Source organism: Vombatus ursinus, unplaced genomic scaffold, assembly GCF_900497805.2.
Source record: "Vombatus ursinus unplaced genomic scaffold, bare-nosed wombat genome assembly UNPS02014825.1, whole genome shotgun sequence".
Classification (NCBI taxonomy): domain Eukaryota; kingdom Metazoa; phylum Chordata; class Mammalia; order Diprotodontia; family Vombatidae; genus Vombatus; species Vombatus ursinus.
In genome coordinates this window covers 4,059,592-4,081,088 of record NW_020954603.1, presented here as the reverse complement: position 1 = coordinate 4,081,088, position 21,497 = coordinate 4,059,592, and the positions used below count along the sequence as shown (strand labels likewise).

The 21,497-nt window shown below is 44.7% G+C and overlaps 1 protein-coding gene across 4 annotated transcripts in view; it reads right to left on the bottom strand.

Moving 5' to 3' along the window:
- The window catches only part of ELAVL4 (ELAV like RNA binding protein 4), a 72,714-nt gene that overhangs the window by 46,196 nt on the left and 5,021 nt on the right, over positions 1-21,497 (bottom strand). The window lies entirely within an intron of this gene.

The window sequence follows — 21,497 nt, the reverse complement described above, 5'->3', positions numbered from 1 at the left end:
TCAGAAGTTGAAATAATGCTATCAGAAGAAGCAAAAATAAAAATTCATAATATCAATAGAATAATTGATAAAACTACATTACATTTAAGGGATCCATACACAATGAATCAATATCAGTATTAAACTTAAATGCACCAGTTGGGATAACATCTAAATTCATAAATAAAATTTAACTGATAAAAGAGATAATAACACAATAATAGGAAACTTTAATGTTCCTCCCTCCAAGCTAATAAATGTAACAAAGATAAACAAAAAATAAAATACAGAACTGAACAAACTTTGAGAATTTAGAGCCAAAATAAGTGTGGTGCCTTCTGAATGGTACCACTAAAGAATATATATATATATATATTTCTCAACACCAACCACATGACATTTTTTTTTGTTTTTTGGTTTTTTTTTTGGATAGGCAATGGGGTTAAGCGACTTGCCCAGGGCCACACAGCTAGTAAGTGTTAGGTGTCTGAGGCCACATTTGAACTCAGGTCCTCCTGAATCCAGGGCTGGTGCTCTATCCACTGCGTCACCTAGCTGCCCATACGTGACATTTTTAAAAACAAAACTTGACTATGCAGTAGGGCACAGAAAGTAACAACTATTAAAAAGCAAAATGCTAAGCACATCCTTTACAGATAGTAATACAATTAAAATAGCAATCAATTGAGGGAGCACCAACAAAAGACATAGGCCTAAGTGGAGAATTACTGGTGAAATCTTAAGTGACAAGTAGGTTAAACAATAAATTACAGATAGAAAAATAACTAAGTGAATGACAATGATAATTATGACATAGAATTTAGAAATGCAGTTTAAAGAGTCCTCAGAAGAAAAATTATATACCTAAGAATATACAGTAACAAAACAAAACTCTTAAGAAACTTTTTTACCAAGGTGGCAGCTAACAAAGATGAGGACAAAGAGATGGTGAGCTAAGCTAGGAATGCCCTAGGATGCTCTCTAATCCCCATTAGATTTTTGAGCTCCTTGGGGACAGGGTCTGTCTTTGCTTTTCTTACAGCTCTTTGCACAGTGCCTGACACACAGTAGGTGCTTAATAAATGCTGATTGACTTAAATATAAAGGATAAACCAGGGGAATCAAGTCAGAGCGGGATCCTGACCAGACTCAAATAATTTTAGACAAAACTATGGAGTATGTCTAAAAGAAATATAATACAGTTGGTGCTTACTTCTTCTCCCCCTTTATTTTTTTGTGGTAGAATTCTGAATTTGCATGATGCAGGGATATGTGCTTTAAGTCATAAGCAGGGAAGGGGTCAGGAAAGGGCAGGCATGAGTAGTGGGACCAGCTGTCTCCCATACCTGAAATGCACTCTTTCCTTATCTCTTCCTCCCAGAGTCCCTCTCTCTTTCTTTAAGACACAGCTCAGGAGCTAGGTGGTGCAGTGTAGTAACAGCAAAGTCAGGAAGACTTGAGTTCAAATTCCATCTCAGACATTTATTCTTAGGGATATAATTTTTCTTCTGAGGACTACTTAAGCTGCATTTCTGAATTTTGTATATGTTATCATTATCATTGCTTTCACAGTTATTTATTCTATCTATAATTTGTTCTTTAATTCATTTATTACTTAAAATTACACTAAAAATTCTCCATGTAGGACTGAGTCTTTTGTTGGAGCTGCCTGAATTGATTGCTATTTTAATTCTATTATGATCTATATAAAGGATGTGTTTAGCATTTTGCTTTCTAATATTTATTGTAATTTTTTTGTGCCCTAATACAATACTCAATTTTTATATAAAATGTCATGTGATTAGTACTGAGAAATATATATATTCTTTAGTGGTACCATTGAGAAGGCACCACAATGAGCTTAGTAGCTGGGCAAATCACTTAATTTCTCTCAGACTCAATTTCTCCATATGTAAAATAGACATGGTAACATCTAACTCACAAGACTGAAACAAGGATCAAATGAAATAATACATGTATAGCCCAATGCAAACCTTGAAGCTCTAGATAAATGCTATAATTAGTATTACTATCCTCCCAACTACTAGTACTATCCTCCTTCCAAATGACTACACAATTAGCTCCTCTTATTGATATACTTTATAAGTATATTGCATTATGTTATATTATTATTATTATTATTTTATGTACCTGCCACTACAATATAAACTACTTGAGGAGAAGAGTTGGTTCTTTTTCTGTACTTAGATCCCCAGTGCCTAGAATGCTGTTTTGGCCCATAGGAGGAGCTTGTTAATAAATGCCTGCTAACAGATTGATTGATGAGAAAGAACTGATAAGGCTGCAGAAGAGGTGGCAGAGGTAAGAGGTTGCACAGACTAGTGGGAATCAGGGCAGCGGGACAGGGATTGTTTCTACTGCTGGACACTTGGAACCCTAGTCAAGGACACTGGTGGAGTTGACAGGCTGATGGACTCAACTTTGCTAAAGTTAATGATTCCTGAAAACTCCTTCCAAAAGCATACTACAATTCTTATTTGATGAGTGCTGCCTTGGGTAAGACCTCTTTCCTATCTGGTCCTCAGTTTCCTTATGTAATAATAATAATGATGACAAATCTTTAAGGTATATGATATACTTTACAAATATCATCTCAGGTGATCCTCACAATAACCACCCCAGGGAGGTAGGGGCTATAATTATGCCCATTTTACAAACGTTAGGTGACTTGCCCAGGAGCCCACAGCTAGAAGGTATCTTGAGGCAACATTTGAACTTGAGTTCTTCCTGACTCCAGGCCCAGAGTTCTATTCCCCTGCACCACCTACAAGTAAAATTATAAAATGAGCAGACTGGAGTAGATTATTTACTTAAAGCGGTCTCTTCCAGGTGCATGAGTCCATAGCACTTCCACAGCAGAAATGAACTAGTATGTAATAAGATTTAAACTTTATAGAATCGCGGGCAGAGCCAAAGAGAAGGGACCTAAGAAATCATCTAGCCTAATTTTCTGGGGGCTCTGATTTGCCCAAGAACACACAGTGAGAGGAAATGTCAGATCTAAGGCTCAGGCTTCCTGACTCTCAGTCTCTTTCACCTTCACCACACACAGACCTGGACTGTGATCACAGTTCTTGCACGGACTGTCACATGTGATCTCGAGGGGGTCACTGTTTCCTCCTCTTTATAAAGGAGGTGATAACACTTTGTGCCCAACTCTTAGACTTTTATGGCTAGATATCTGGAATTTGGAGGCACTCTTCTTTTGGGGGCGGAGAAGGAAGACAAAAAAGAATCATTAAAGAGAAGCACAGATTTCTGGAATGGACCTCAGAGGCCCTCCACTAAAACCACTCTCATTTTAAAGATGAGGAAACAGTGACTTGCCCAAGGTCACACAGGGACGTGGTATCTAAACCTGGGTCCTGACTCTAAATCCAAGGTTCTACCTATAGTACTACATGGCCTTTCCTCAGGCTACTGAACCCGAATAGCTACTAGGGGATTTGATAAAAGGTCCTGGAGAGCTCAATTCCTCCTTAAACAATTAAAAAGAGAAAGAGACGGAAGCGGGAGGATAGAGATTAAGACAGAACAAGCATCCTATCTTTATCAGGTCTGCCACAATAAACACAGTAGATGGGAGGTCATCTCAATTTCACCTCTGTGCCAGGATAAACTTTCTGTCCCAGGTGGAATGGGCTGCCCCAGGGTTGGGGGTTCCTCCCCTCCCTTAGGGTCTTCAAGCAGAGCCTGGAGCTGAGGGATCCTTATTCAGCTATACCTGTGATCTCTTCCAGCTCAGAGATCAGTGAAGCCATTTCAAACACCAGGACGCTATGAGTCCCCATCAAGGCTTGCTCACGGAATGAACAATGGCGGGGGTTCAAAATGGAAGCCAGTCATTAGAAGCATTCACAATGGCTTCCCATCAGGGATTCTCGAGTTGAATACCCAAGTTTCCAACGTGAGGAGCAGAAGTGGACACAGTGGACGATTACATCTTCCCAAGTAAGCAATGTCGATGACTGAAAATGGAAGCCTTTGCCCCATGGCCTTGGCTATTCTACGGAACAAGGGACAACTGCGCAGTGTCTCTTGGTGCAGTCTCTGGATCAGACGAAATCTGAATGCAACTCGGGCCTAGGGAGGCCCTTAGGGGGCCATCGTTTCTAAACCTTTAATCAGAGCATGAATCCCTCCATGACATCGGCAGCAGGAGACCGCTCAGAGTCTACTCAATCACCTGCGGTGACAGGGAACTCACTACTTACTGAGTCAGCTCAATTTGGTATAGCTCTGATTGTCAGGGTACTCTCCCATGTGCTCAGCTGAAAATGGCCTCCCTGGACCTTCTTATATACAGTCTAGGAAGCACCATCTCATCTGGCTGTGTCTCTTCCCCAAATGGAAGGATTTCTGTTTCTCAGATAAGAGCTAATTCTCCAAAGGTAAGGAAGTCGGTTTACAACTTGGGATAAATTCTTCATCATAACCTCAAAGCATGTCAGAACCTAGAAAGGGCCTCAGGGATTGACTTGGTCCAAACTAGGAACCAAAGAGAGGAATTAGATTTCCCAGGGTCACACACCAAGGCCCTCTTGATCCCCTGGCCAAGAAACCCCAGCCTTCTCCTATTCCTTATTAAGAGAAATAAATTTGAAGAACCCTAATTGGTACCTAACATAATCAGCAGTATCCTCAAACCATGGGCACAGAAATCTACAAAGGGAATAGGACAGAGGTCAGGGTCTTTTTAGCTCATGCTGGACAGGTCATGGGGCATGCCAGAGTGGCTTTGACACAAACAGGTCATGCCAGACTAACCCCATTTCCTGTTTTGACAGGATTACTAAGTTGGTCAGTGAAGGGAATGCTGTAAAGATCATTTACTTAGATTAGTGAAGCTTTTGTGGTTTTTCCTTTTTTCTTTAATGATTCTATTTTCTTTATTATTTGTTAATTTTTAACATTCATTTTATCTATTTGGAGTTCCAAATTCTCTCCCTTCCTTACCCATTAGAAAAGGCAAATCAATATGACACATATTATACATGTGAAGTCATGGAAAACATATTTCTCTATCAGCTATGTTCAACAAAGCTTTCTAAGAGTGTCTCAAACTGTTCTTGGGAAGAAGGTGAAGTCAAAGAGTAGGCGTTAATGGGTCAGTGTCAGTAAGGAAAGGAGGTCTCCAGTGGCATGCCCAAGGGATATGTGCCTGGCCCTGGGGTGTTTCACATTTTTATCAACAATTTGCAGATAACACCAAGCTGAGAGGGATAGCCCATACAGTAGATGACAGTGTAAGAACTCCCAAACCTGACAGTCCAAGGTACTGGGCAAAAGCTAAGAACATCGACACCTGAAGTCTTAAACCTGGATTCAAAAAATCAACTTCACAGAAGACTGACATGGCATGGAGGGACAGCAATTGTTGCGAAAACGATGAGCCAGCAGAAGACAGTGGCCACAAATGAACCTCGAAGGCTATTGGCTATGTTAAAACAGAGGCAGCTGGGTGGTGCTGTAAGAGATAGAGCACAGGGTCTAGAGTCAGGAAGACACGAGTTCAAATCTGGCCATCGACTCTTACTAGCTCTGTGACCCTGGGCAGGGCATTTGATTCTGTTTGCCTCAGTTTCCTCATCTGCAAAATGAGCTGGAGAGGGAAATGGCGCAAACCACTCCAGTATCATTGCCAAGAAAACCCCAAATGGGGTCAGGAAGAGCTGGACGTGATTGAAACAACAGAACAAAAGCTTTGGGGAAAAGGGAATCAATTAATAAAAAAAGGATTTATTAAGTACCTGCTATATGCCAGGCCATGGGGATGCAAGTAAGACCGAAACAATTCCTACTTACAAGGAACTTACACTCTAATGGGGGAAATGGGTATACATATACCTACACACACAGAGTATAAATATAAAGTCATTAAGTTCAAATGCATACAGAGTCAATGAATACAAGGTACAAGGTTGTTTGGAGGGACAAGTCTCTGACAGTTGCAGGGATCAGGAAAAGCTTCATGCAGAAAGGGGGGCTTGAGCTGCATCAAAAATGAGGAGAGAAACTCTGTGCCAGAAGTAAGGAGGGAGTGCATTCCAGGCGTGAGGCACAGCCAGTGCATAGGCCTGGAGATGGGAGATGGGAGTGTCCTAGGTAAGGAACAAAGAAAAGGCTGGAATTCACAGACTGTAGGAAGGAGACTAACGTCCAAAGAGCCTGGACAGGTAGGTTGGGGCCAGGCTGTTTTTAAGCCTAAACTGAGTTTATATTTGATCCGAGAGGTACTAGGAAGTCACTGGAAGAGTCACATCACCAGATCAGTGTCTAGGCACCCCTACTCAGTGTATTCAAATCTCAGCTCTGCTACCAACTGGTTATGCGAAATTGGGTATATTGCTTTGCCTCAGTTTCCTCTCTTGTACAATGGGGTATATTAATGCTCGGTCCCTCTTCCTTCTTAACACACACACACACCCACTCTATATACCAGTGGCCTGGAGGCCTGCTAATTATGACAGTCTGGTGCTTTGGTCCTTAAATTGCTACATGCTGCTGCTAAGGGGACCAGAAGCATCTTCTTTTGGACAGACAAACAGTGTCCTGGGCAGCCCTGAGGGAGCAGCTCCGCCCTGAGAAATCTCATAGCCCTCCCACACCATGACTCAAACAGCCCCTATTTCCTCAAACAGCCTCCTAATTAAGCTCCCTGATGGATCCACTAACCAGTTTTTCCAATGCACAAAGGAAAAGCCTTTCATTCCAGACCGGAATATGAAATTCAGTAAGACCGGCCTGGACCAGATATGCAAGGGCTTAATCAGATCAGCCCAAACATAAGTAATATTTAGGATGGAAGACTGAGAGGATGCTCAGCTGTCTAAGCTGGAATTGATGTAGATTACAGAACAAAAGGCCAGAGAGACAGGCCCAGGAGCAGAGCCTCTCAGGGTGGAGCCTCCCAAGGAAGGGGAGTTGGAACCCTCACTAAGCTGTCAGATACCTGTGATGGTGGAGCAATCACGAACACCCCTCATGTCCCTCCTTCATCTGTAAAAGAAGGCCTCTGAATAACAGTATCTCTTATCCTAATAAACGCTGCCCAGGTTGGGCTAGCCTTGAGCCAGCTGACAATAATCAGATTCCCTTTAAAATAGGGCAGTGGATGGAGGACTAGCGGTGGTACCTGGGGGCCCTCTCAGCCTCAGTTTCCTCATTTTTAAAAGGGAGATAACCCCTACCTCACAAGGCTATTATGAGTAGCAAATGAGTTAATAAATGTAATAGCATTATATAAATTCTAGTTATTATCAATATTATTATCAATTATTATCGACAATATATTATTATTATCAATAACAATAAATTGGGACAGACTCTACTCAAGCCTCCTCTGATACCTCTGTGTTGTGGGGAGGGCCCCAAAGTTCTGCCAGTTTGAAATGATTTGGAAATCCCCACAGAGCTGGAAAGACTTCATCCAAGCAGAGCCTCATTGGAAGAAGTTTGTTTTATAAAGTGCTTCTGAGTCCTTAAAGGATCGCCCTCTGCCCCCCAAATCCAGCATTTCCCTGTAGGACAGGGCAGGAGCCCAACATCCTCATCTTATAGATGAGAGGAAATGAAGGACCCAGAGAGGGGATATGGTTTATAAAAGGTCAGCTCTTAAAAGAGAGAACCCAGGGCAGAATGCAAGGGGCCTTCTCAATTCAGCCAGGTTTGTAACAAAGTGCCTCAGAAACAGCCTGTCCCAACGTTGGCAAACTCTTGACAAAAATACTTTTGTCTGCCATACTCCAGAGGCCTCAAGGACTGAGGTTCACCACTTTGGGGAGTCACACAGCGGTAACTGAGGGCCACCGAAAGGCAGAGATCTACCCTGGTGGAGGGAGGTGCACCTGGGTCTTTGAGGACATCCAATCCAGCTAAGACCCAGCAACACTGGCCAATTTCCTGTTCCTCACATTCATCACTCACTCTCCCATCTCTGGGACGTTTCACAGCTGCCTTCCACTACTGGTATGCTCTCCCTCCTCCTCCTCCTCTCTGCTTGCTGGCCTCCCTCCCACAAGAGGCCTTTCCCTCAGAGGTGGTCTTCTATTGATCCCACCTGTATCATGCTTGTCTGTGATTATCTATCTTTCCCATGAGCTCCTTGGAGCTGGGACTGGCTTTTCCTTAGTAGCCCCAGCACCTGGTACAATGCTTAGAATACAGTAAACATTTAATAAATGCTTGCTGATGAACTGATTTGGGATCCTAGCCAAGACAACAGGAAGATATTCAACTGTCCACAGACAGAGTTCACCCATCTGAACAACCCACTTCTCATCTTAAGGCTGAATCAAATGGTCTTAGGATGAGGAAGGCCCTCAGGGATCATTCACTCCAGAGGCCCACTTAGGGGAGGCCACCAACACGCAGTCACACAGGGGGTAGGTTCTGTAAGAGCCCCTTCTAACGTCCTAACTATGGAGAGTGGGAACATTCCAGTCACCTGCTTCCCAACAGCTGATGAGAGCACCTGCCTCTTCTGATGTTCTGTGCCCCCTGATTTGGCAATAGGAGGGAGCCCAGAGGTGAGCATTTTACTGAGGCAGACACTGAGACCCACAGGGGGTAAGGACCTGCCCCAGGTTACAGAGAGGATAAGTGACAGCAGGTAAAAGCTCATGTCTTCTGATCCAACCTTGTCCAGAAAAAGGTCAATAAAGTGCCTGAGGCCATGCAGGTAATGTAGCAGAATGGAGATTAAGTAATCATAAGTAATAGTAGTAATAATAGCTAACATTACAGTACCTGGCATACAGTCAACACTTAATATATGCTTACTGACTTCTAGAGTTCTGAAATTTCCAAAGCATTTCACGTATATTATTTCATTTGAGCCTCCCCAGAATCCACTGGGGTGAGTACTGTTTTGATCTCTTTTCTGACAGAAGAGGAATCTGAAGGCCATGGTCACAGAGAGAGGAAATGTCTCTGGTCTCAGGTGTTCCCATGCTAGATGTGGAGTTTTATCCAAGATGGTGCCAGGGATGGGGGGAGGGGACACGATTTCCCTGAGCCTCTAGAAAACAAGGGTAGCCACCTCTCCCCTGAGTCCTTCACAGGTCTGTTAAAGCATCCAGATTCCCACAATGGGAATCAATGATGGGGAATTTTATGACCCAGAGAGATGATTACGAGGAATTATGCATCTTGTCTCTTGGTCAAACTCCAAAAGCATACAGTAGGAGCTCAAGAAAGGATTGCTCACTGGGGCTTAATGATTTTGTCTGACTCATGAAACTGCCATGAGAAACTTTACCTTTAGAAGAGGGGACTTGGCCTTGAATGGGGGGTCAGGGGGACCCCAAAGCACAGAGGCATCTGGAGAGGTGACACAGAATTAATGTCCCCAAGAACAGCAAAAAAACCCAGGCCACCCCGGAGGACGGGAGACCCAGCTCCTTCCCAGTCCCCAACATAACTGCCGACCAAGCTACCAATCAGCCGACTAATATTTATTAAGCATCTACTGTATGCTAGGCACTAGAAATAAGAAGAAAAGGAAAAATCCCACCCTTGCCCTCAAGGAGCCCAGTGTCTAAATGAGCCAACAACATTCAAACAACTCCACACATTCAGAACATGGACAAGATAACCTGGAGATAATCACCAGCCCACCCTGGGAAGTTTATACAGCTCCTGAGCTCTCCTTCAAAGCTAGCCATTATCATTGTTCTCACTGGGCCAAGGCATTTTAGGTCTTGGCGTCTCAGGCAACTCTGAGAAAACTCTGAGACAGACACAGCCCTAGCACGAGCCCCTGTCCTACCACTCCTCACTCTGAGTGTTTAGTGGGCTCCTGCACAGGGGGAGAAAACAATGGCTTTTTGGAGGTGAATAAAAGCTGGTTTTCCATAAGCTCATTGAAAATATCTTTGGAACAATCCAACAAGCATTTACTAAGTGCCTACTGTGAGCAAAAGAGCAGCCAGACAGGCCTGGAGTCAAGAAGACCCTAGTTCAAATCCAGCCTCCCTCAGACACTTACTAGCTGTGTGACCCTGGGCAAGACGCTTCACTCCCCTCAGCCTCAGTTTCCTGATTTGTGAAACGGGGGCAACGATGATAGCACTGACTTACAATTTTGCCGTTGTAGGGCTTTCATGAGGTAATATTTGTAAAACACTTTGCAAACCTTTAAAGTGTTATATAATTCTACCATCATCAACTCAAATTAATGAACATTTATTAAGCATGTACTATGGCAATAAACGCCTACTAGGTACTGCGCTGGGTACATACAAACAAAAGCCCAGAGTTTACATTAAAACAGATTCACTCTATTCTAACCCAACCTGACCAACATTTACAAAGCACTTACTATGTGCTGGGCAGTGGGGATAGAAAGACACAAATCAAACAGTCCCTGAGCTTACCCTAGCCTGGAAAGCGCAAGCGGGAAGGCAGTGAGGTGTAGAACAATGAGAACTTACTGGCTGTAGAAGACCTGAGCTCTGACACTGCCATGGCTCAATCTATCACTGGCCCTTCTCGGTGATTTGGATACAGCCTCCCTCACTGGCAGGGGCAGGGTTCTGGAAGCCTTGGGGAGGGGGCAGCTGGCCTCCACTAGAACTCCTGATTCTGATCTGATCACCCAAATCGGAACCACAGAAAAGGAGAAAGTGGGTTTTTTTTTTCAGGAGGGGGGGGAAGGGGGGAGGGGGTAGAGAATCAGGGACAGGGAAAGCAGGGGATCGAGTCAGCATCAGGGACCAAACTCTCAGCTCAAATACCAAAATAGAAAGTCCTAAAAATACCAGGGCCTGATTCACGTCCTATGTAGAAGTCCTGAGAGATTTCAGGGATGTGTCTGCCGGAAGCAGGCCAGGCAAGAAAGAAGAGCTCACGGGAGGGGGAGGGGAGATGGGGGCTGGAGGCAAACATCCCCCTCGATAGCCAGGTGGAGAGGCCTGACCCTCCAGGCCCTGCTTGTGCCCGGCCTCTGCAGCCTCTTCCAAAGCTGCCCTCTCGCCCCAGATGGCTCGTGATGGGGCTCTTGGAGTCATAATAATCACTCACTGTTCCCATTTAAGGATCTTTGACTCAGGAAGTTCTGCCCCGGAGAACGCACCCCGGGTGCCCCCAACCCAGGCCGGCAGCCTGGCTGATGGGGCCATCCAGGAGACCACCATCTTTCCCCATCCCATCTCAAGCCCAGAATCCAAATTCTTTTGTTTGGCTGTTAAGAATGAGCAGAAGAGAACTGCAGAGGGGTGATTAAAGCCACGAGACACATGCAAATGGCCTCCGCTTCCCCAGAATTCAGAACACCTGCAAGCATCCCTCCTGCCAAGCTTATGTTCAAATACATGATGTAAAATGGGCCTTTCTGCACGTCCGTTCCCCTGCCCTCCCCTGAGGAAGCTCCTTCTGATGGCAAGACACATACACATTCCTCTCACTGATCAATATTGGGGGGGGGTCTCCTGGCTATCCATCATGAAAGTGGGGCCTTCTCTACCCTGAGGCAGCATCCTCTGAAATAAGGTTAACAGGATGAGGCTCAGGGAACCTGAATACCTGGGCTCAGGCCCAGGTCCTGCCATTACCAAGGGCAAGTGACTTGTCCTCTCTTGGTCTCAGTTTCCTCATCTGTAAAATGAAAAGGTCAAACTAGAAGATCTCTGCAGGGCAGCAGGCTGTGGCAAGAAGACCGGAGTTCCAACCTTGCCTCTGACACCATGACCCTGGACAAGTCAATTAACATCCTTGGTCCTGAAGTTCCCTCTTCTCTAAAGTGCAATTAAGAATAGCAATTCTCTGGCAGGGTCATTACGAGAATAAAATAAAATAATGTACCAAAGTCTCTTCCAAACATAAGAGCGATACAAACTGTCAGCATCCTCATACCTTCAGAGCCCAACACCTTGGGGCTCTGGGAAGATCGTCAAGGATGCCCAGCCTGGAGGAGGGTAACAGCCGCCTCTCTGTCACTGCTCAGGCTGGGAGAAAGACTTAGTCAGCTCCCAAATCCCTCTTACCTCCTCTCTCCCTAGGCCTTGCAGCCCCTAACAACGGTCCTTATGCACACCAAAACCTACAACGCTTGTTTGAATCCCCAGCCCTCTGCTTGGCACCTGGCACAGAGTAGGTGCTTAATAAATGCTTGCTAATTGATTTGGCTTTGATATGCAGGAATGTATCTTTAAAAAAAGGTTTCTAGTGTCATAATTATTTTCTGGTGGGGGCCAATGTTAAAATGTATTTCCCTTCATTTCTTAAGTACACACATACACACGTAAAATGGGACAGGCCAAATCTTGGATTAAAAAATTGTCAAGGGGCAGCTAGGTGGCACAGTGAATACAGCACCGGCCCTGAAGTCAGGAGGACCTGAGTTCAAATCCGGTCTCAGACCAAACACTTGACACTTACTAGCTGGGTGACCTTGGGCAAGTCACTTAACCCCAACTGCCTAAAAAAAAAAAAGAATAAAAAAAATAGTCAATAAACATTTATTAAATGCTTACTATAGGTCAGGCACTGTGCTAAGTTCTGGGGTTAAAAAGAAAAGGCAAAAGATAGTCCCTGCCCTCAAGGAACTTACAATCTAGTGGGAAATCAGATTGCTAAAAAAATGCTACAAATAATCAACACCTAAGAAAACTGTGTTGTACTCAGCCTCTTGGGTGTGCTGAGGAGGCAGCTTGAACAGTGACGTGCTGGGGCATAATCTGAGGGTTTAGGTAAGAATGATGAGGACCCCGAGAACCCTTCAGAACATTCTAGTGTTCACAGGATTTTGAGGCTCTGGGGATTATCAAGTGCAAACCTCTCCTTTCACAGCGGTAAAGACTGAGGCTCAGGATGTGCCCAAGGGCACTAAGGCCCAAGGCCTCACCTGTTGACTCCCAGCTCTGGCTCTTCCTGGGCACCACAGTTCATCTCCTTGGCTTCATCTATGAGCAGCCTCTGTTAATCCTCTCTAGGAAGGTCCAGCATCCGGCAAAGGACACAAATAAATTCAAGCAGGCTCTTCAGACTCACAAACCAGGGCACCTTTCACTAGAGCACAGGAATTTCTGGTGGCCAGTAACCTCCTTGTCCTCTGCATGAAATCAATCAGCTAACCAACAAGCCTATACTAAGTGCCTACTAAGAGTGAGAGCAGCTAGGTAGCGCCAAGCGCATAGAGCTCTAGGCTTGGCATCAGGAAGACTCATCTTCCTGAGTTCAAATCTGGCCTCCGACACTTCCTAGCTGCGTGACCCTGAGCAAGTCACTTAACCCTGTTTGCCTCAGTTTCCTCATCTGTAAAATAAGCTGGAAAAGGAAATGGCAAACCAGTCTGGTACTGTTGCCAAGAAAACCCCAAACGGGGTCATGGAGAGTTGGACGTGAGTGTAACAACTCAACAATAACAAGTCAGAGACTATGCCAGGCGCTGGAAGCATAAAGTGAAGAATGAACAGCCCCTGCCCTGACAGTGCTTCCATTTTCCTGGTGCAGAGAGCCCAGAGCCTAGGAGGGAGCTCTGTGAATACCTAGCTGTTAGGACATGTCTATGGAGTTCATAGATGGGACAGCATTTCTATGGTGCTGCATAAGCAACTATGCGAAGTTTACTTCTCTCATTTCATTCTCTCATAATAACTCTGAGGCCAGTGCTATTATTATCCCCATTTTAGAAATGAGGACACTGAGGCAGACAGTGGTTAAGTGACCTTCCCAAGGGTCACACAGCTAACAAGTGTCTGAAGCTAGAACTCAGATCTTCCTGACTCTGCGTCCGGAGCTCTATCTACCGTGCCACCTAGCTGCCTCTATACTTATTTAAATAAACAACTTGTATAAATATCCTATCTCTCTATACTGGACGGTGAGCTTCCTGAGGGCAGGGGCCCACTCCTTATCTTTAATGGATGGTCAACAGGATGACTAAAAGTTGACATCAAAGGCCAACAGGAGACTGGAATCATTATGACTGTCTCCTCTCCTGCTTTTGCCTACTGAATTCCAGTTGACCTTTCAGGGTCAACTCCACTGCCACCTCCCCCTAGAAGCCATCTCTGATTTCCCCACCCCCTCTCCCTCTAGAGAAACAAGCCCTTTCTTTCCCCTTGGACCTGACAGATTCCCACCTCTCTAATGCCGGATCATGTCCCATTGGGCTTTGGGGTTTTCTCAAATGAATTAACAAACTGTAAAGTCCTTTATAAATGTTAACAGTTATGTTAACAGTCGACTGTAAGCTCCATGAGGGCAGGGTCTATGCCTGGTATCTCTCTTCATGGCACCCAGGCACCAACATAAGGCCCTGCACTTGGTAAGCCTTTAATGAATATATATAGTGGCTAACCTCCAACCATTCTCTTTAGCTACAATAGTCCTGATGGGAATGTCATTCCCAATGGTCATTAAATCCAGCCTCTGATGCTTCCTCCTTGTGTAACCTTGAGCAAGTCATGGGACCTCCATAAAGCAGAGTTTCCTCTTGTGTGAAATGGGGAGATTGGATTAAATGTCCTCCATGTCTCTTCCTGCGTCTATGATCGTAGGATTTATTCTACCAGCAACAGACGGTGTCCTGCCCCACACCTACAACATGGCACCAGAAGACCCCTCCCAAAATGACCTCATAAGAGTTAATAATCTTAAATTGAAGATCTCTGACTACATTTAATGGTGGAGTCCCATACTGACTCCAATTTCCTCTGTACTGAGGATTTGCCATTGAAATCTCCATTAATTAAGGGAAAGACTTGTATTGAAAGAAAGGAAACCCAGGGATAAGTAGAAGACAGCTCTCAGTCTGCCTGAATATTTGCTTAATTAACTTTAATGAAGTAACTGTGCTAAACCCAGAGAATACCAAGTGCACCATGAAAAAGCCCCTGTCCTCAAAGAGCTTACGTTCAGTGGTATAAACATTTATGAAGTTTTATAATTATACCACAACTTCTGAAAAAAAGGACAAGAGGATTCAGAGAGAGGAGAAGACAGGCACGCCATTTGTTCAACCCCCTCATTTTACAAATGAAGAAACTGAGTGGCTTCCTTCAGGTCTCACACGGAGGGATTTGGACCCGGATGCTGAGATTCCGAATTCAGTCCCTTCTTTATTTTACCAAGGGGCTTCCTGATTTTATTCAAAGCAGGCTCTGAGCCCTCTGTCCTCCCTGGCTTACATGTAAGAAATGGAATCAACGCTTGTTATATCTGAATAAAAAACAGAGGAGCCATGAGGATGCCTGATCCCCACCTCCTGCCAGAGAAGGGCAGAGTGAGACACAGTCAATGGGAAAATTTGTCTTTGCTTAACTATACATATCTGTTAGAAGATTTTAGTTTTTCCTCTTTTTTTCAAATGGGGAAGGGTGAGAAAATAGGTTTTTGTTTACTGAAAAAACTATAATTAAATTTTAACAAAAATAAATTAGATGCTTTAGAACAAACAACGATTTTCTTCTGAAGGAAGAAAAGGGGGTGGTGTTATCAGGGTTTTTTAGGGAAAGTTCAGATGAACTGGATGGTGAAGGGATTCCAAACTACCTCCTGGAGCATTGGGTGAAGTAGTCGGGCGCATTTAACCTAGAAAAGAGAAGATGGGACTGAGTGTTTGCCAAAGGATATTTCATGGGAGAAGGATTAGCCCCAGGGCAGAATGAGGAATAACTGGGGGAGAGGGGTGCAAGTTACTGGGAGGCAGATTTCACCTCAAATTAACTCCTAACACTCCGAGCTATTCAACAATGAATGAGCCCCAGAAATCAGAGACAGAAATAGAAGTTTAGTAGATATCAAAGCATGCTCAGTAGCAGCATGGCAGAAATAAAACCACCGACTCTTTGACCAGGGACTGGCTGAAAACCAACCAGACGAACAAAAGCACCAGAGGCCTGGGCCAGAACAGCTAAGCCTGGGTTCCCTGCCCCAGACGGTGAAGTGGTTCACAGAGAGTGGGGCTCCTGGTGCACAGTAGGCACTTAAGATGCTAGCTGGCCAACCGAAGAAGAATCCTGGTCCAGACCTTCCTGACTCCAGGTCCAGCGCTTCCAGCACACAAACATTCAGACCAAATTACTGTCAGGAACTTGTTCTTAAACAGGAAAGACACTAGGGTATAAATTTATAAAAATGTTGAACTTTCTCCTTCGCAGGCACAGAATGGCTCCCTCTTCCTAATATTATTAAAAATGGCCTTTAGAGAACACTTTAAGGAGTCCCAGGTCCTTTCTTCACATGCATTCTCTCAACTGTGAGGAAGGCACTGTATCTCTCTTTGCATCCCACAATCGGAGGATGGATGCACGCAACGGACACAACCTCCCAGGCCTCAGAAGGCTTGAAGCCTGCACCTTCTCCAAGCAGTTGGACATTTCCTTCTGCCTGGATTCTGGTGAAGAGAGCCCTTCCCCCATATGCTTTGTTCTGAGAAGTCACAAAACATACCTACAGTTGCAACAGTAAGACACCAGCCAGGGCCTTCTCAGTGCCTCAACCTCTCCAAGATGAAAGAAGGAAGCCATGTTCTGAGATCATACAGGATCATGGATTTAGAGCTTAGATGGCATCAAACCCTCGCCCCCCACCAAACCGAGGCCTAGAGAGGAGAAAGGGATTGCCCACATTCGTGTAATAAAAAAGGGACAGAGACAGGCTTGGAATTCAGGTCCTGCCTCCGAGGCCAGGACTCCTGCTACACTGTCTCAGGATAAATTTGGCAATTTTCGAATCTCTTTATATAAATTTATCTATAGCCCAGTTTAAAGTGACATTAGAAAAAATAGGGTGTGGATGGCCTGAGATTCAAACCTTATTTTACAAAACAAAGATTTAATGCAGAAGAAGAGATCAAGAAAAAGAGGGTCTACACAGGACCCAGGTAGGCGTATATACCTACATCCTGAGATTCCCATGCTCATAAGTTCTAAGACCCTTGGGAACCTCCTCCGAATTGTAACCTTAGAGTATGGACCCATGAGATTTCCCATAGAGAACTTTCAATTAAGACCATGCCTGGGCAGTGCTAGGGGTCAATTGATGGCCAATTCTACAACTAGCTTGTTGAAAACACCACCCACAGAAATGCCTAACAATGATAAGAATTCTGCTGGTCGCAGAAACCAACCAGGGCAGATCTACAGCAGGAAGGAACCATCCGACCCAACCTTGTCACTTTACAGGGGAGGAAGCTGAGTGCCTTGTTCAGGGCCATAGTTAGGAAGGGTCAGAGCCAGGATTCAAACTCAGGTCCTGAGACTCCAAGGTCGGCCATCTTACCTCTGCATCATTTAGTCTTTCAATAGAGGTTCATCTGAGGCCCAAAGAATCTCAGAAAGCCCTTGTTCAGCAGGTGGGCTGGTGATGGATGAACTCAAGATTTCTGCAGAGACCTTGAATATCTTTCCAAAATAACCCTCCTTCCCTGGAGTCTCACAAGATTGGGGTTTACAGAATCGGGGGAGATGTTAAAGGACAATGGGGAGCAGGATGCTCTAAGATACACATGATTTCAATCTAACCTGACCCTGAACTGTCTGGGCAACATTTCACCTGGCCCTAGCCTGTACCAGCTGCAGTATAGGGGACTTGGGCTCCCACTGGCGACCAGAGAATTTTTAGCCCGAAGGTTTCCTCCCCCCTGGATGGTCCCCCTCCCTTTCACCCACTGCATCCCACCCTGGCCTGGTCCCCCAGCCCCATCTCACCCTCCTTCCCTGACTTTTGAGTGAAGCCAATTAAACTCAAACCACTGGGTGGGAGGATGGAACATGCAGCTTCGATGGAATGGTACAGCAGGGACCAGTTTCACCGTTAATTTAAAATGCTAGAATTAATTAGGTAGTGTAAATGAAGAATTTAATAAGCACACTTTACAACTGCTTTTATTAAACATCGCAACCAAATGAGGGCAAACATCTCTGGTCTCCCTATATTTCCCTGTCTTGTTTCCACTAGTTCTCAGCAAATAACATTCTCCTCCCACCCCATCCCCCTCCTTAAGTTAAAAAAAAAGCCCACATAATTATAACTTTATGCCTGAATTATATTTCCTCTTTCAACCTGTTAGTTTCCTCTTTAAGCTCAGATGTTCCTGCATATCTCTGCTTGTGCTGGGGAAACAGCTCAGTGGAACCAAAGTTGTCAATTTGGGTTTTGTATACCAAATTAAAGGCTGTCTTGGAAGCTGTCACTACCATTCAGACCACCCCCCCCCATGCAGCGCCAAATTAGCATGCTCCCAGTCAAGGATCTGCTTGTTTCAACATGTGTCTTTGGAAAACAAGAACGCCATCATGAATAGGAATTTTGTGAAAACCATCCAGCTCCCCAGAGGGCCTAAAGGAACCCTGGAGAAGTGATTCCTAACCAAGCCCACCAAGAATTCAGCAGTAGTGGCGTGGGGGTCCTGGGTTAGAAGGGAAGCCTCCCTACATAATGACTTTCTAGAGGAGAATGAGGGAAGAAGCCAACGTTCGTTAACTTAGATTTGTTCAGGATCATTCTATATCCGGCCCCAAGGCTCTAGAGAAATGGACGCCATTACCGTTATTATTTTTATTATTATTAAGTGTTACGTCCTATCACCCTGAGCTGTCAAAGGCCTTGGCAAGCCACACCCCAAGCTGAAAAGGCTTTGAGCTCTAGCCTGGGAGCAGACCCACTGTGCGCTTTCTCTGAAACAGTGAGAGCCTGTACTCTTCTTGAGGACAGGGCAGGTTTCATTTTATTTCCCTCTCTATATCCCCAGAGCTCAGCATATTGCCTAGCACATAACATGGCCTTAATCAATGCTTATGAAATGAATGAATGACCCAGTTTAGTTCACTTTCATCCCCAAGTTGGAGTGGAACAGATTCTTCAGTCACAGCCACTTTGGAGAACTCTTTTTCAAATCACAGAGGAGCTGCGATATGGGTTTATGGAAGCAGGACCTGCCTTGATGGGATCCCAGTCAGTCAGTAAACATTTATTGAGCACCTACTGTCTACCAGGCACTACATTAAGCTCTGGGGATAAAAGAAAGCCATAAGACATGAAGTCACCTTCAAGGCGCTTACGGTCTAATGGACCACAGAACCCTCAAGGATGAAAATAAGATTATCCCATGTGAGGATGACTCGAGTTTTCCAAAACCAGCCCCATCTTTTTTTTTTTAAAACAAGATGGTTTAGGAAGAACCCTCAGTTAGGGACACCAGGCCATGACCCCATTCTGAGAGCCAACTGCCATTCTACCATGCCCGCCCTCCTGATTTTAATCTAATTCAACACTCACTGCTCTTCTCAAGATTTATTTGGGATAACAATACAGCCAATTGAGTTGCACCACTGTGCTGACATGAGTGAAGGGGACAAGATGACAGAGGGGTTAGCACAATATTTACAAAAGTAACACAGGGATGTGTGCAACACTAGGCCAGAGGAAGAGAGTGTGATCTGGGTCATTGGACACCCACTCTGGCAAAATCAGGGCTCTTTGGAGCATCAGCCACAGACACGCCCCTTCCCCTTGGGGCAGTCTGGAGAGGAGAGTGCCCTGAGCATTCCACAGGGTGGCCTCCTCCTGGTCTTATTAGCCGGACCACGGAAAGAGTGAGAGGAGAAGACTGAAAACACAGCAAGGATTGTGAGGAGTTTAAAGGGCAAAGAGAGGGAAAGTTTAGATTTGATCCAAGAGGTAACAGGGGACCATCAGAGTTTGCTGAGTAGAGGGGGTGACCTAGTCAAGCCTGGGCTTGAGGAAAATCACTTTGGCAGCGGACAGGAGTCGAGAGAGACGCGGGGCAGAAAGCCCGGTCAGAAGGTTACTGCAACAGTCCGCATGAGAGGCAACGAATTCAGGAATACTGAATTAGGATGGTGGCTGAGTGAAAGACAAGGAAATTTATACATGTACGTACATCTGTGTGTGTGTATACATATATACACATACATACACACACATACAGATATATACATATATATATATATACACACACACATATATATTCAAGAGATATGAGAAAGAAATTGCAAGATTGGGCAACGGACTTGAATGAATGAGAAAAGGGTGGGGATGAGCCCAGAGTGATGAACCTAGGTGACAGAGGATGGAGACGTCCTTGACAAATAACACGAAGTCTGGAAGCAGGGGAAGGACGAGTTCTCTTCTGGGCGGCTTGAGTCTGAGATGCCCACAAGGCATCCAGTCGAAGATCTCTGAGAGGCAGCTGGTGATGGCGAGTAATGCTGCCAAGTGTCTGGGCTACCTCGGGACCCTTCGTGAGGGAGTAAACTTGATTCTGTATCATTGCCTTAATAGAAGAGCAATAGATTTTGGAGGCAGAGGACCTGCCTGGGATTCAAACCCCACCTTTGCCAATTACTCTTTGTGTGACATCAACTAATTATAATCAATTGTGTGACCTCAATCAACCAACCAACAAGGATTTGCTGACTAAGCACTTATAGGAAACAGAGATAAACAAAACAAAAATAAATTTATCCCTGCCCTCCAGGAGCTTACATTCTATCAAAGGAAATACCATGTACACACTTAAGTGTGTACCAAATATAGGGATAGGGACTGGGCCTGTGAGTTCCTTGATACAGGGAACTCCCAGATGAAGGCATTTTTCTACCACTGCAGATAATCACATTCTCTGGGACTTATTATCTTAGAACACGGGTCAGTAAGCTTGGCCCAAGGGCCAAATCCAGCAGGCGAAGATGCTGTACAGCCCACGAGCTGAAAATGGTTTATATGCTTTAAAAAACAGTAAAATGTTATTTGAAAATATAAAAGCCTTCTTAGATCAGGCCTTACAAATACTGACACTCAGAGAGCTTAACTGACTTGCTATCAAGTGAGTGACCTTGTCGTCCCCACCATGTGACACTTCTGCCCTCTCCCAGACCGTCCCCCACGTCTGCAAAGTGCTCCTGCCTCCCCCCCCCCACCTCTTAGAGTATCCAGGTGCAGTGACCACTCCAGACAGTGAGACTGGGCTGCGGTCGTGGTCTGCTGTGCTCCGTCTTAGCTGCCTACAACACTAAAAAGGAAATACACACACACACACACACACACACGCGCGCGCGCGCGCGTTCACACAAATATACATATAGACATCGGAAACAGACACAGGAAACATCTCCTTTTAGGATATGGAGATATACATACATAAAAATACACACACACACATATATGCATGCAAATATACATATAGACATCGGAAATAGACATAGGAAACATCTCCTTTTAGGATATGGAGATATACATATATAAAAATACACACACACACACGTGCACACAAATATACATATAGACATCGGAAATAGACATAGGAAACATCTCCTTTTAGGATATGGAGATATACATATATAAAAATATATACACACACATATATACACACACACATATAAAACATATGTATAAAACATACATATATATATATATGAAGAGAGAAAGAAAACAGAGAAAAAGGAAAGGAAGAAGGGATAGAGGAAGGAAGGAAGCTTCCTCTGTGTGTGTGTGTGTGTGTGTGTGTGTGTGTGTGTGTGTGTGTGTGT